Source organism: Etheostoma spectabile, chromosome 8 (genome assembly GCF_008692095.1).
Source record: "Etheostoma spectabile isolate EspeVRDwgs_2016 chromosome 8, UIUC_Espe_1.0, whole genome shotgun sequence".
Lineage (NCBI taxonomy): Eukaryota > Metazoa > Chordata > Actinopteri > Perciformes > Percidae > Etheostoma > Etheostoma spectabile.
The window spans coordinates 16,545,274-16,559,343 of record NC_045740.1 but is presented as its reverse complement, the minus strand read 5'-3'; the positions used below and the strand labels follow the sequence as shown (position 1 = coordinate 16,559,343).

The 14,070-nt window shown below is 40.5% G+C and overlaps 1 long non-coding RNA gene across 1 annotated transcript in view; it reads left to right on the top strand.

Moving 5' to 3' along the window:
• Positions 1–13,727, top strand: part of LOC116693818 (uncharacterized) — an 18,152-nt gene extending 4,425 nt beyond the window's left edge. The window contains exon 3 of the long non-coding RNA XR_004333000.1: positions 12,800–13,727. This is a non-coding gene — a long non-coding RNA (uncharacterized LOC116693818). The remainder of the gene's footprint in view (positions 1–12,799) is intronic.
• Positions 13,728–14,070: the final 343 nt, after the last annotated feature.

Genomic DNA, 14,070 nt, shown 5'->3' with positions numbered 1-14,070 from the left:
GTTAATTGTTTTTGTTGATCAGCAGGACACAACAGGTACATTAACCAAAGTATCGGGAAAACTTAAATTTATGCAGGATGAAAGTTTTTGAGAAAAAATTATTTTTATTAAAGAAGTTGGGAAATCTGTATAAACTGAACACCAAAGAACAATATTAACAATGGAAATTATTAACAACATACCTAAGTATTATAAATAAATAGCCAAAGCTATTTCTTTTTAATATAATAGCCTAGGCCTACTGTAGAAAAACAAAACTCCATTGTGGAGATGATTTGAGCATGTTGAATGTTCTTCTTCAATCAAGTTCTCTTACAATTTAGTAAATTAAAACTGTGCCGTTCCGAAATTAACACTCGCCAAATATGAGGGCGGGCCGACACACAAACTCATAAACACCGGCACACACACCAGCCACTCCCTCAAGCTAATTAATTAGCTAGTAAGGTGCGTTTTTGGCGTCCAGGCTTCCAAAAGAAAGCACAGGAAACGGAATCGGACACACTTTCCGCACTCTGTGTTTGCGGACAGCTGAAGGCTTGTGCCAGCGTTGATGTTCTGTGCATTGTCGAACACATGCAGTCATTTTCCTGAAACCGCCCGCGGCGTGTACTTCCAAGCCTGTCCCCATCGCCTCCACCTGCAGGTTGTCAGCTGTGTGCCTGCCTGGTCTACTCTCGGTCAGCTCGGGTTTAACTCACCGGTCCTCATCAATATAGTTTCACCTGTCACGTAGCTCTCCAAAAGCAGAAAAAAGGAGCTTAAACCGCAACTTGCGATGTGATCTGGACAGTAAGGATAACTCTGCCTTCCCACAGCGTGACACAGGTTTGTGGCTCTGAGTGTTGTGCTTTCGGTTTCATGTTGGATATCGTTACAGCCCTATAATTTATATGTTCTGTCTCCTCTATCTGCCACAAGCTGTGAGGTCAGGATTAGTGACTGTGTAATGCCTCCAAATTCATAGTCATCACTTCAGAAAAGTAGAAGTAAGATTTAAGAATGAGCAAGCAAAGTGCGGAATTATAGATTAGCTTGGCTTGGTGTTTTGTTCTGGCTGTGCTTAACGTCATTTATCTACTTCTCATTAAAACTTTAGAGGCTTCAGTACGTCTGTGTGTGTGTGTGTGTGTGTGTATGAGACAGAAGCTCATTTTGCGTGCTTGTATTTCTCGTCAGGATGTCAAGTGGAAAGCTAGCTTATTAACTAAAATAATACAAAAGCATTAAACAAATGAATGCAGTCTCCAACAATAGAATAAATAAATGCATACATAGAAAGAGCCTCACATACAGTACCAGAGCCATAAATTGGTATAAATCAAGAGAGAGAGGATTTTACAGGCAGCTTTTTACAATTGTAACTCCACTACCGCTCTGCAGAAGTGAACTCGGAGTCAACTTTGAGGCAGGGGATCTTCTATGCTAATTTAGAGGTCCAAGCCAGATTCATCTTTAAAGCCAGATGTGTCATAAGACTAACCAGGTCAGACTGGCTGCTGCTCTGATTTGTGACAATTTTCACCTCAACGAGAAGTCTGGTCACACCTCTAGTATGTATGTATGTATGTATGTATGCAACGCGTACGCACAGCTGTGCGCCATCAGCAATGATAAATTCCACGCACACACACTACACAGCCTTCCCTTTTAAAACCCTGGTGGACATTTTTTCTTTCTGCGTACAGGACATTGAAAAAAGGACATGGCTTGGGTACAGGTAACAAAAGTAGTCAACGTTGTGTTGTCCGTTTAAAAAAAGTCAAAAAAGAAGTAGTAGAACTGAAAACACATTTCTACATTTATTAACAGGCCTCATTTCCAATAGATAACACTCCCCCACAGTCATGTGTTTCCTTGTGATGGCCCATTTCTAAATTGGTCTCCATGCTTTCCGCTCATGTGGGACAGGGACTGAACTCGCTGAACTTGGGGATGTGGTTTATTGCACACAAACACTTCCTCTGTAGTGTCCATTTACTCGATTTGGTTTCTTTGTGAAGCATTTTAAGTTGTGTGAAATGCATTATAAAAACTTATTTTGATTAAAGGGCATTAAGAAACTGAATCCAACTTGTATGCAAAGTATTTATTTTAAAGAAATAGTTTCTCATTTGACAAATGCATTCTTCCATCCTCGCCATGACTAAGTCCCCAGCAACACTGACTTTGGCTTGAAGCAACCATGAGCTTAGCGGCCAATGGTGGAAGTTTAACATCTGGCAACCCTCTGGCCCAGAAAGACTTTCCCCATAGACTTTACGATGCAAAAGACAACTCTATATATCAGCGGATAATCTTTTTTTTTTTAGGTACATTTACTTACCAGTCCAAACATTTAAAGCGCCCACATTGCTCATTTTCAGGTTTATAATTGCATTTAGAGGTTGTACCAGAGTAGGTTTAGATGGTTTAATTTTCTAAAAGACACCATATTTTATGTTGCTGCTAATTTGGCTATCACCAGACCAAGCCAACTTCAATAGATTTGTTTGAGATTGAGCCTTGGTCTGGGGAGTCTGCTCTGTATTTTCCCAGCATAAGAGGCGTGTGGTATCCTCGTCTAATAGCGCCTGGCAACGGAGGTGTTTGCTCTGGTCTGCGGGCAGTTAAATAGCTAGTTAAGCTAATAGATACCGAAGAAAACAAGCTTGGCTCCTGAAGCAAAAAAATGTGATTGAATGCGTCAGCCGTATACAAGGCAGGTGCCCTGATGCAGACTTAACCACTGCCACGATTGCTTCTGTGAATATGCGGAGGGGCGTGTCCCATAGTGAGACATCGAAACAAATGCTATGAAAGAGAACACCCTTTCTCTTTTATATCTCTTTGGGGGGACGTCAGGTGACAGAATTATACTCTGGCCTCTTTTTGCTTTTTACTGCAGGTGTAAAAATCATTCTGGGTTAAGCAAGGACCAAGAGAAGTTATTAAGTCAGAAGTGCATCAAAGTTGCAAGGATGCTATTAGCCTATAACAGAGGATGGACTTCAAAGTCATTGGGCCAGCTAATATGATATTGATAATGTAAATTTAAAATACACTGTGATGCTTCTCGCCATTCCTTTGTGCTTTTTGTCCCAGGGAAATACCATTTGTCAAATTTAATAATAATACATACTGGACAGGACACATCCCCTTTTTTCAGCCAATCAAATGGATGCAGTCAGGGTTATTTTTCTGCATTTATTTTAGAAGCATAGTGCCATCACAACAACAGCATCTGTGCTGTAAGCACTACTTTCCCTCTGCTGCCCTGTAACCATTGTGACATAACAAATTACCATCATCATTGTCAAACTAAATGAATCACATCCTGATAGTGATGCTAAGGTGATCAGTTCAGCAGTAAAAATATGGGATTAGTGTAGCCTGCTGTGTTGCTGGTTGTCTTCTTTCTCCATCTTTCCTTCATCTCAACCCTACCTCACCTGACCTTACCTCCTGTTGCCCCTCCCCCCCTCTCGCTTATATAATAGGGTGATCATGGCTTTCCACTGGGATGACAGTTGATCTGAAAGAGAAATTCATGACGGCATTTATGAATGAATAAGCAGCCATTCTAAATCTTGTCTATTTCTCCCAGCTGCCTTCTCATCCACTGTCTCTGGGTCTCCTTCTCACGCTGTCTCCGTTTGTCTTTTTTTTTTTTTTAGATTTTCTGTATTTTGCTCTTTCTTCTTTGTCTTTGCTATTCCTCTTTTCTTCTTCTTATGCTTTTCTTTCATTTCTTTTCTTACAGCCATCAGCTCAGCATTACAGCAGCATGGAGGCTGTTGCCATGCAGATTAAGTGCTGTAATCCTTGAAGCGCAGTGATTTAGCACATGCCTGTGAGTGTTTGTGTGTGTGTGAACATGCATGATTGTCTGCAGAGGACCGGATGTTTCTGGATGCCTTATAACATGGCAACAGCAATTATCGTCATCCTTGCTCCATCTTTCAAATTTGGGGGGGGGGCAGCTGAACCAATGATAAGGTTGTGGGATGGTTTCACCGCTCATTCATGAATATAGCAGCTGGATGAAAGAGGGGGAGGGAGAGAAAAGACTAGAGAGCCTGAGCACAAGGATATCATGACGTCATTGGAGAAAATATACCCATTCAGGAAAAATTGGCTTCAACAGAGAGTGAAAAAGAGAAAGAGAGGGATATAAAGACAGGGTTTGAATGAACAATTAGCTTTACATCAGTGTAATAGTAAAGTGAACTCTGTTTTATTGAATGCAGTGGATGGAAATGGAGGGAGGGTAAAAGATAGAGAGACAGACAGACAGACTGAGAGTGAATGTAAACTCACAAGCCCCCGGCTGAGCGCTGCTACGTTGCAGTTCACCCCAGTGGACGAGTTTCCCTTGTGCGGTGGGAAACTGACTTTTGTTTGTGCCTTTGAGGAACTCCTAAATCCAACTATTACGTGCCCCTCTGTGTCACAGGCAGAGCTGGACAATGATGGAGGATTGCCGTCAATTTTCCTCGTGGAAGTCACTCAGGTAGTCAAACAACTCCACAGTGGCAAAGCCTCGGGGATTGACGAGATCCGTCCAGAAATGCTGAAAGCTTTAGTGGAGGAGCTGGCACGCCTCTTCAAAATTGCGTGGAAGTTTGGGACGGTGCCTAGAGAGTGGCAGACCGGGGTGGTGGTTCCCCTGTTCAAAAAGGGGGACCAAAGGGTAGAGAGGTAGTAGAGATGCTGCTTCTTCAGACTGAAAGGAGCCAGTTCAGGTGGTTTGGGCATATGATAAGGATGCCTCCTGGGCGCCTCCCCAGGGAGGTGTTCCAGGCACGTCCAGCTGGGAGGAGGCCTCGGAGAAGACCCAGGACTAGGTGGAGAGATTATATCTCCAACCTGGCCTGGGAACGCCTCGGGATCCCCCAGTTGGAGCTGGTTGATGTGGCTCGGGAAAGGGAAGTTTGGGGTCCCCTGCTGAAGCTGCTGCCCCCTCGTCTCAATACCAGATAAGCGGCTGAAGATGGATGGACAATCATGTCAGGTTTTTGCTCTCTCAAGCTTTGTTATAAAGATATGGAGATAAATATTGTCCAGTTCCAACTGCAGTGAAACCTTGGCAGGCCCAAAGACTCAGCAACAGAGTAAGATGGAACATATATCTGGCGTATCAAACAAAAATATAGAAATATTACAGGGTCCCCACGCGTCCCCAAAAAGTCTTAAATAACATGAAAATGTCTAAAAGTCTGGAATTTACAACAAGGAGGTCTTAAATTTCATGTGGGACCAAGTCCGACTTGTCATCTGTTATGTATTTTTATTTTTTCAACCACAGTTTGATTAGTGCACCATCTGACAGCACTTTGATCCATGTGGGTGCAACCTGCATCATTCCATAGGTGACTGACGAGTGATTGATGAAAACGTTGTGTTGATGGTTGAAGTGAAATTGCACGCATAGGCAAATGTTTGTTTAATGACAGTTGGTTGGAGGATGAAAGTATCGGGGCTGATGAAAACAGCTGGTTATCATAAAGCTAGGTATGCTTTATGTAAAAACAATGGGCCACATAACGCTCAGTTCACACATGAAAGCAGAGAAGGATGTATGTGTTGTTGCAGTCAGACACGGCGTCAGCTGATTTTGCCGGGGCTTCAGCCCCAAACGTTTTGAGTGTAGCCCCGAATGTATTTTAAAATGTTGACTGAGAAATATGAAACCGGATGAGACCAGAGTGTTTCAAGGGCCGCATGTTTGTACCATGTAGCTTGCAACCTGTGCGTTGCTTTAGTGTCCACTCAAGCTGTAATATTAAAGATGAGCAGCGCAGCTTCCAGGTTTATAATGGACGTTTATGCTCGGTGTATTTCTGCCGTAGTTTAGGTTTTCCGCCTCCGATGTATAGCAGCGGACAGCCACTTCCCTAAACTTTGTCTCATTCAGAGATCAGGGACCTTAAAAAAAACAAAAATACATAAAGATATGTCCAGCATACATTGATTCAGAAAAAAGAAATAGGGGCATACAGAATTTGCCAGAATGCAGGAAATGAACTGTTGCTCTAAATCTTCTGGTTGGAATCCCCCAGACCCCTAACATCATAAGTCTGGAGGAAACACCTTGGCCTGTCGGTTACCAGGCCAGTTTTGAAAAGGCCAAATGTTGGTGCTATTAACTAGCATCTACAAACTGGGCAGCTAAAATAAACATGCACTGGCTATTAAGAAGCTGGGCATCCCCGTTTTGCATTGCATTCAGTTTAGTTAAATAGGTCCAGGTTAAGCTCTGAATCTACTCAAGTCCCAGAAATGCCCCTGCAGGCAAGTAGTTTGCCCATAAGGACCTTCTCATCTACACAGTCAACCGTGTCGGGGTTGTTAGGCGAATCAGCACTTTTTATAAAAGTTGTTGTGTCCCTGTGACCTGTCTTAAGCGTGGCTATGGTGAGCTGTGCCGCGCTACACCATTCTGTGTTGTCGTGTTTTTTCTTTTGTCGGGGTAAAGTCTTAAATTTTTCTTTTTAGAGGACTTCAAAAAAGTTTTAAAAGTCATTAAATTTGCTGTTAAAAATGTGCAGATACCCAGTATTAGATCTGCATTGTTTTGTCCTGTCAACAGTGTTGCGGGCATCTCTTTTATAGAGAGCCAAAGTTAAATTGAAACTTCCGGGTTCTGCTCCAGAAGAAAAATTAACAAATTTGTTGTGTGGTTAATTCTGAAAGTCTAGATAAAGAATACATTTAAAAAAAAAATAAGTGTGGATCCTGCTTTTAGCTGTTCTTAACACATAATTTCAATAGCATTTCCTCCATACTGCATCTAGTCCAGGCACAAGGGAAGGCCCAAAGGCTTAGAATGTTTGAAGCATTAGAGGTCACAGATTAAGGTTTGGGAAAATGACATTGGATGAGAGTTGGTGGATATTATGGGTAAAAGAAAATAAGATGAAACCATGATGTACTGTGTTGCACGGTCTGGCGCTGAGGTCCCAATGTCTATTATGGCAGTGCACATGGAAATGCTTTTTTATTAGTTTGTCCGACAACAGCCCATCATCATTACATGTTCAACCCCAACACCGTTGGCGCTTGAAATTGTGACTTTAATTTTCATTTTGAGATGTAAAAACAATGTTGTAAGCAAAAAGAACCCAAAACTAAAAAAATATTTTATTAACTAAATACTGTATAGCTAACTATTTCTCACAATTAATTTTTGTACAGTAGTACAGTAGGCATCCTCATCCAATCTTTTGTTATCCTGGTTGTTTTAATAAAATGGCTTCTAATGTAGATGTTCAAGGAACTGAAATATTCTCTAAACTGCTCCATTCAAGTCCAGAGTGCGCTAATGTTTGCTAAATGCCTAAACATCAATGTAAACTGGGTCAGTCAAACTCACTGACACATTTGTGTCAACCAGTGCTAGGACACACACACACACACACACACACACACACAAAATGTACAACTGTGAGTCAGGAAATACGTCAGTGATGGGGTTAAATGGATTGTTCCCCATTGATCATGTGCTTGCGTCAGCGTATAGAGTTTGTGTTAGAAAGAGATGCGGTGAGTTTGATGTGCGTGCGAGAAAGAAAATAATGAGTGGATACATGGAAAGCCAATGATTTAAAGGGAATACACACACACATAGATGCACGTCCGCAGTACCAACAGTCACACACAAACTTGTAAGTGCAAACACATGCACAGAAAAATATGCTCAAACAAACACACATGGGATTCCCGCAGAAAATTTGTTAGTTAATGTGGTAGGGTTGGGTTTGCCATCGGGGGGGGGGGCTTTTAGTGCAAACTGCATAATGACACAAACCTTTAACAAGCCTTCTGCCAAAATGCAGTGAGGACAGATAAGCATGCGCTCAGACGCTTTTAGCATCGAAAGATACATAATTTTTTGTTTCTCCTAGGATGGGAGTATTTACAGTCGGTGCGTTAAAAGTATCAATGTTCGCTGCCCAGGCCCATGAGGGAGAAAACAGGACAAAGTAACACAGTGGATATCATTCATAAAATATATACTGTGTGTGATATATCTTTTGGACTCAGCGTAGTTAAGGCGGCAGGCTGGTGTTGCAAAATGCTGTGGGAAACCCTCCATAAGAAACACACATCCGCACATGTATGATACAGTAAGCTTGCCGGTGTTTGATGTTTAGGCACATGAAACTCACCGCATCTCTTTCTACCACAAACTCTATACGGACGCAAGCACATGATCAATGGGGAACAATCCATTTAACCCCATCACTGACATATTTCCTAACTCCCAAATGTGTGTGTGTGTGTGTGTGTGTGTGTGTGTGTGTGTGTGTGGGGGTAGGTGTGTGTGTAAGCAAGCTTACTGTAAGCATTATGTGTTGATGTGTGTATGTGTGCAAAAATAAGGGCATGTTTGTTGGAGCATATTTGTCTGTGCATGTGTTTGCACTTGCTTTTGTGTGTGACTATTGGTTTGCGGATGTGTGTGTATTCCCTTTAATCACTGGTGTTCCCTTTAATCACTGGCTTTCCATTAGTCCACATTATTCTCTCTCTCAAACACACCAACACACACACACACACACACACACACACGTGCACACACACACACACACACACACAAACTGTGTGTCATTAACATGGCTAGCAAACCTCTGTCAGCAGCAAGGCCCTGATTAGCCCCTCACTCCTAACTCAGGGCTTCTGCCCATTTCCTGTGTATTTACATAAACGCTGAGCCATTGGAGGACTAGCCTTGCCTGAAATGTTAAATACCAGCATCTCATTGCTGTGTCCCTCCATTTACCTGATTAAGTTGTTCACCATCTGTTGTCTGTTAACATCTACAGCTTAAATAAATGTTTACATCTTAAATATCTTACAATATGACCTCAGGGGGTTATGGCCACAGATTGTGATTTACCACATTCGCCCTGAAAATGTTACCTTTGCAGACCTTAACCTTATGCAGCCATGGGGTGTGTGTACTCAATGAAAGGGATTATAAGGGACCTACACAAACATGGATTTTGTTTACGCTGGAATACTAAATCTTTTCTAAGTATTGCTGAAGAAAGTAGGTCATTATTTTTCGCTGACTCTAGTATGGATTTCATTTGGGGAGTGTGTTTGTAGGGAACAAAAGAGTGGTACACCCACATTTATTCTAAGTAGACCTTTCCTCTAGTTGAAGTTAAGAGGAGCTATGCAGGAAATGTTTTAGGTTGTGTACAGATTGTGTTTTGCATTAAGATGACTCCTGCATGCAGAAGTGCTCAGAATGCTGATTTTTCTAAACAATATATTTATTAAAGAACATTTAACAATATTATACAGTGTATATATACAATTGTTACATTGTCAACCAATTCTACAAATGGACACAGAGGGAACAAAGAATAAATCAAATATAAAATATATAAAAATAAAAAGCTGTGTTACACAATTTCTAAATCCCCCTACCGTTGTTTTCTGCATAGTGTTTTGTAAATATGGTTTTCATATTAGCGCATATCGAGAAACAGCAACACCGCAACATACCGATGTTTGCAATAAGGCAATACCAGCTGATATTATTCAGTGTTCAGTCAGTTTAGCAGAGAATTGTCAGATCCCATCTTTGGATATACCACCATCTTGTGGACATAAGAGTTTACAGCCTAAGTATTATCAGCTTTCTTTTTGTAATATGGAAAATGTACCTAGTGTTAAACGCTATTTCAAAGAAAATCCATTTAGTTCAGTAAATCTATTTCATTTAACAGTGCACAGTAAAGGAATTTAAGTTTGGAAAGAAGAATGTGGGGTTGGATACAATGTGAATACAAAGACTGTGCTTCAATTGCCTGATTATATTACAATTTATTATTTAAATTCCTGATTTAACCACTGCCATGTTTGATTCACCCATTAAGAGAATAGGAGTTTTTATCTACTATTAAAAGTAAAGGTTCTGATTGGGGTTACAAAAGATGTTCTACGACAGGCTATTTAAAAATAGGCAGTTCTCTAAAGTATCAGAGAACTGCCTATTTGTTGCGGTAAGATATCTAATTTGTTTTATCATTTTTGTGGGTTGTAGGGCAGCATGTCTTTGTACTCAGTCTGAACAAATATCTTTGTTCAAAATCATATGTTGCTGCAGTTTTTCATTTTAATAGTAGATTAAAAAAAAACTATTGTTATTTTCTTCATAGTGTTTTCCCTCCTTCGCTCTAATCTAAAGGTGTGATTGTGTCAAGGTATTATCCAGGATTAACATCTGTTACTAAAAACAGGGTTTGAAAATCATTTGTTCTCAGTAGCTTAAAACTTCAAAATTGAACGATGGAGAGCACATCACATACTATTGGTATCATGTTAGCTGGTCAATTGTTCATCCTTGAATGACCCTGTTACACACCAAAGTCTGATCTTGAGGTGATTTATCTGCACTGAAGGCTGGACAGAAGCAGATTTCTGATGAATGACTGAAACATCATTGCAAAATTGTAAAACGTGCTTTAGCGTCATGGACTCATGGCTGTGTGTGTGTGTGTGTGTGTGTGTGTGTGTGTGTGTGTGTGTGTGTGTGTGTGTGTGTGTGTGTGTGTGTGTGTGTGTGTGTGTGTGTGTGTGTGTGTGTGTGTGTGTGTGTGTGTGTGTGTGTGTGTGTGAGAGAGAGAGATGTCTCGTATAATCCTTTTAACAAACACTTTTAATGAATTTAACAGCAGAAGTGTTCGTTTCCATAAAGGTTTAGTGGCTTGACGGTTAACGGTGAAGTAGGGTATTTGATTTGCGGGGGTATTTTGCCGATTATGATGTTTAGTGTTTCCCACAGGTTGAGAATTTACTTGTGGTGAGTTGCGCTGGTTGTGGCGGCGCGTGATGGCTGGGTTGAGTAATAAACTGGTTAAACTAAAGTGTAAAAAAAGACCAGATAACATTATCAGATCATTCAGAAATAACTATTTACATATTAAACAAATTAGACTAAAAGATGATACAGATAAAAATGACATAATTTCAGGGTATTAATTAGTGCTGAATGAAATCAGGAAAATATGCAATATGCCCTAACGTTGTTGAATATTGCGATAATGATAAAAATTACTTGCGATAACAGATTCAAAAAGCAGGGTTGTGGAACCCGATTGTTTTTGTAGAGATAATTTTTTTTGCGGGGTGCACGATTCAGAAAATGCTCAATATCGATTTTTAAGCTCAGGATTTGATTCAAAATCGATTTCAGATTAAAAAACGATTCTCAATTTTTTTTTAAACAATTCAGTTTGTAAATGTGTAATTTTGCCATTGCAAAACAGGGAAAAAATAAAAACCTGTATTACAAAATAAAAAGTCACACTACATCCTAAACCGTACATGGTGTGGGGGGGTGCCATGTTCAGGACTGGGCAAGATCTCTGCAAGGAAAAATTCACTCACTTCCACCACCAAAAGCATTTGGCATTACATCTCTAAAAATACACATACATATGCGTTTCGCTGAATTAACCTGTATATCCTGATATAGACCACGCCCATTTCCATCTAGACTTTTTTTTGAATTCCTCCTAGACTGTGTAACCGATTTGCACGAAAATTTGTAACTAGCTACCAAACCCAAACTTTAGCACATCTCAGCCAAATTAAAACCTATCAACGCAGAACTTGGTGTTATTGTTCGACATCCCACTCCGAGGCAAGGTACCAAATTTGGCTGGCTTTGCATGTAAATGGAACATATGCAATCGCAAGTCCTCTGTTGTAGTAATTGCTATCAACGTAAAAGTTGACGCTTGTTCGGCATGCCACTCTGAGGCTCTGTCCCAAATTTGGTGAAGATTGGCCTTTGGGGGGGGGGGCTATAATCAACGTAGACAAGTTTTGGCCCTTCTACTCAATCAATGTTAATGGGATATTTGCAATGTACCACAGACCTTGCGGCTCACACCTCTTTGATATTTACTGACGTTTGCCTCCGCACCGTTCCGATTTTGGCGATGCTTGGACCCCCCCCCTGTATTTTGTATACTATGTGAACATGTGCCTACATGTATATTGTGTCTCTGTGTCTGTCTTTGTCTGCTGAATGTTTACTACTACGTGTCTATTTGTTGAATGTATAGAGAGTTCACACTTACCAAAATCAAATTCCTTGTGTATGTAAGTTAACTTGGCCAATAAAACAGATTCTAATTCTGAAAATGAATTACACATGATCAACACATCATGAGCTGTGTCAATAGATTAGCAATACTCTGCGTACTTCTCTGCAATTCAGTCTAATCAGGTCTTCCATTTTGTCGCGTGGGTGTGTGCCATTGCATCTAATATCCGAATGGATCAGAGCAGTCATATGATTAGCTCAGATCATGTGCTGCGTTATACTTATCACAGGAGAAAAAAAGTTCTTTTCTCGGCGAAAGGGAGAGCGTGACCTCTAAATTGCAGGTGTAAATTACTTTTTACTACTCTTTTCAATGCTGCTTGTTGCGTGATTTTTGGATTGATTAGATTTATTCTGGGCTCTGTTTTAGTTTTAACTCTTTCTCGTTTTATTTTTAATTCATTTATGCATGTCAGGTTCAGCTAGCTTTTCCATATATTCTCTGCTGTCAATAACAACCTCTATGGGAAAAGATTTGTCCTTATTAAAACTGTTTGGAGCAGACAGGACGCCTACCCGTTCTCCAGCGCAAAGTGAGCTGCTTTGTACACTCACCCTGACTTTATGACTTTTCACTACGCTATCATAACATCACATAACTTCCTACTATGCCAATATACAGTAGGTTGATTTAAGCTCTTATTCCGCAAAGGCCAGTAACACTCATGCTGATCACTTGTTTTTACACAGGTCAACAGCTGCTCCTTTTGCATGGAGCGTCACGCTGTCACAAGGGCCCACTGCTCCTCAAAGCCTGGAAAATGAAGCTCCGATCAATTATTTTCGATGGACATCTACTCACATGTTTTATTAGTCACTGTCTACCATGTTTGTTCTCACCATGCTTTCAGTGAATGAAGCTACAAAACAAAACCAAGGTTAACTTTCTTATGATGGAAGTATTCCGGACTCTTTGGTTTCATCACGTGAAAGACTCACCGTGACATTGTGAACTGTGAGAAGCTGAAGGTACAAAGAATCTTTTCAGTGTAAGTAGTACCATGTCCAATCCCTTCACACACCTGCTTTACAGACTCTCAGCAGCAACTTTGAGTAAAGAAAGTCTGTAAGCTGCACTTAAGGCAAATGGGAACCAGAAATCAAGTGAGAAAAAGGATCTGATTGGAGATATATGTTGTTTCTGCGGTGTCTTTTGAAAACAGACATGAATGACAATTTTGCATGTGAGCAGAAACAATGTAGTGTGAAATGCTATTTACAGTTTCAAATGGGCCCCTTTGTGGTGATACTCTAGGAACGTGTAAATCAAGAAGTTGCTGTTCAGGGCGTAACATTAAACAGCTTCGCAAAGTTGGCTAAGAGATTAAGCCTCATACCAGGCAGCATTTCTAAAGTGAACAATCACAAACTGTTGTATCTCTTTTGACTCATCTCTACATGGTGCATTGACACACAATATACAAAAGTCTCAGGGGTGCACCGAACCGTTGCTTATTTTCTTCAGTTTTGCTTCAAGCCAAACAGCTGCCCTGTTTCTTCATCTCAAGCAAGTACGAACTTTCTTTGCTCTGTGCACGACAAAAATAAATTTAAACATGCAAAGTTAAAAAAGAAAAGGATTTTGTGTCTGAAATATCCTTATAACCTTTAGAGTGATGGAGAGACAAGAGTGGTATAAAATGTACATATTTGTATTTTATTCCTTTTGCAATGAAGTGATTTACCTTTCTTAATACATACGTATGCTTACTGTGACTTACAATTAAAAACAAACTGGCTATAAAACCTTTCACATTATGACACCTTTGTCCTTATCAGAATCCCTCACATTAGTGACATGTGAGCTTATGATACCCTACATCTAATGTACATTTTCCAACTACCAAGTTTAGAAAAGCATCAGCCCTCAGCTGTTCCTAGCCCAGCAGAACCTTTTCTCAGTGACTGCCACCTTTTCAGACAAGCGTCCCAATATATGCCATGACGTAGGAGTGAATTGA